Below are 2090 nucleotides of genomic sequence, written 5' to 3'. Positions count from 1 at the left end.
GAGGGAATTACCACCAGAGGGACCAGCCTGTGTGAGCAGAAGGGAGGTCTAATGTGGTGGGGGTGGGAAGAAGGTCTGGGAGAGTCCAGGAAGGGTCAATGCTATTTAGATGCCAACTCCAATTAGAGTGGAAAGACACAAAAGCATGAGGAGTGAGGGAATGGAATGCTTCTGGCTCTTGAACTTTTGTTCCCAGCGCTGTTTTGATCTGGCCCACGTATCTCCTTTGATGGAGCCTTTAACACAGAACAAAGCTGATTAATGACTTACTTTGACTGTCCAGCCACTCCTTGCGTCAGCCATTTGGGTCTCTTCTGGAAGATGAGTTTGTGTTTGCCTCACCTTGGCAAAGGTCACCAGTGCTAGAAAGTGGTATGCAAAGAAAGCACAGCAACTTCAGGGCTTGAAGCTATTCTTTTCCAACCTGTCTATAATAGACTGGTCCTGGGAAACAGGGCAATAGGGTGATACTGGATGCATCTACACATGTGCTTTAATGTGCAGTAGCCTATTTTACAGTGCAAATTAAAGCATCATGTAAAAAGCCTTGCAATTACACTAATGCGCAGTAAAATAGACTACTGTGCATTAAGCATCACTTTAAAAAGGTGCACTTTCAGTACTGTGCATTAGGGCAGCCTAATGTGCATTTATTTAGAACCTCGCCTTGGAGGTACTAACTAAATTTAATGTGCATTAGGAAAAGCTCATTAGTGCATGTGTAGATGGGCTCACTATGATCAACAAGGTGGTTTCCCCAGGGTGAGGTCTGTCCCTTGCACTCTGGGCAGGTCGACCCCTGACAATTTCCCCAAATGCAGGAAACTCAACTACACAATTCTGTGGCAATGGGGGACTGTGTTCATGCTTCCCCCATGGCTTGCTCCTTGGCCTTTTGGCTAGGAGCAAGCGAGACTAGGGGGCATCCAAAACCCAATGCTCCCAGGCTCGGGTCTTGTACATAGGATGCCTACCATAGATTTGGGAAGTGTCTGAAGTCTCAGACTGATGGGTCTAGAAGGAAGGATACTTGCCCAGTGGTAGATCCACACACACAGACAGGTTTGAATGATTGAGCTCTGTTCAGTCGAAATTTCAAACTTAAATGATTGGGCTTTGCCCAGCAGAATTTGGAACTGTTTTGGCCCTTGAAAACAATTTTTAAAAAAGAAAAAAAGAAAAGGGCGATAAATATTGGGCCTGTGTGAATAGGGAACTATCTGATTCGGATTTGGCCAATTTGGATGCCACCAATTCAATTTGGAGATTCGGTCATAGGGTATAATGGGGAATCAATGAAATATCTAGAACTTTGTTGTTTTTTGTCCAATTTGGAGAAAACTTGCAGGGACAGTAGCCCCTGGTGAGGCCACAAAGCCTGCCAAGTTTCAAGGAGATTGGTGAAGAGGTTTGGGGGAAACTGTACCTTAAGCTGCGGACAAGCAAAACTCATGACATGGGTGACACTGTGTGTTAAGGCACAGCAGGGTGAAAGCTGCAGGCCTGCTCGCCCCTGCTGAGGCCACAAAGTCTTCCAGCTGTCAAGAAGACAGGTGCAGGGGTTCTGGGGCCCTGCACCTCTAGCTGCTGACAGGCAAAACTCATGACATGGGTGCTTGTGCAACCGACTGTCTCTGTCTTGGAGCAGAAGCAGTTTGGCTCTGTATTGATTATTTCCTCTCCTTAGCCTGTGGTTTTGTAGGTGTTAATACTTGCTCATTAACTCGGTATCTAGTAGCTACTAGCTAGGTCCTGTGTATTGAGCTGGTCCCTGAGTGAATCATGATTGATTGGTAACTGGTAATACAGTAGCTTAGCAGCCAGGCCTGCAGCAGCTTCAACACCTCGCCTCCCCCCAAGACTGACACAGTTGCACAAGCACCCAGGACATGAGTTTTGCCTGTCAGCAGCTAGAGGTGCAGGGCCCCAGAACCCAGAAGCCCTGCACCCATCTCCTCCACAGCTGGTAGGCTTCATGGCCTCAGCAGGGGCCACCATCCCTGCAGCTGTCACCCCGCTGCGCCTTAACACACACAGTGTCACCTGTGTCACGAGTTTTGCTTGTCCGCAGCTTGAGATGCAGTTTCCCC

At 47.9% G+C, this 2090-nt stretch overlaps 1 non-coding gene across 1 annotated transcript; it reads left to right on the top strand.

Annotated features, from left to right (window-relative positions):
* Positions 1-709: 709 nt before the first annotated feature.
* LOC132248963 (U1 spliceosomal RNA) lies at positions 710-877 on the top strand. Its single transcript, XR_009460432.1, has one exon. It is a non-coding gene; the product is annotated as a U1 spliceosomal RNA (small nuclear RNA).
* The last annotated feature ends 1213 nt before the right edge of the window (positions 878-2090 follow it).

Source organism: Alligator mississippiensis, chromosome 2, assembly GCF_030867095.1.
Source record: "Alligator mississippiensis isolate rAllMis1 chromosome 2, rAllMis1, whole genome shotgun sequence".
NCBI lineage: Eukaryota > Metazoa > Chordata > Crocodylia > Alligatoridae > Alligator > Alligator mississippiensis.
This window is presented reverse-complemented; position numbering and strand designations above follow the sequence as displayed.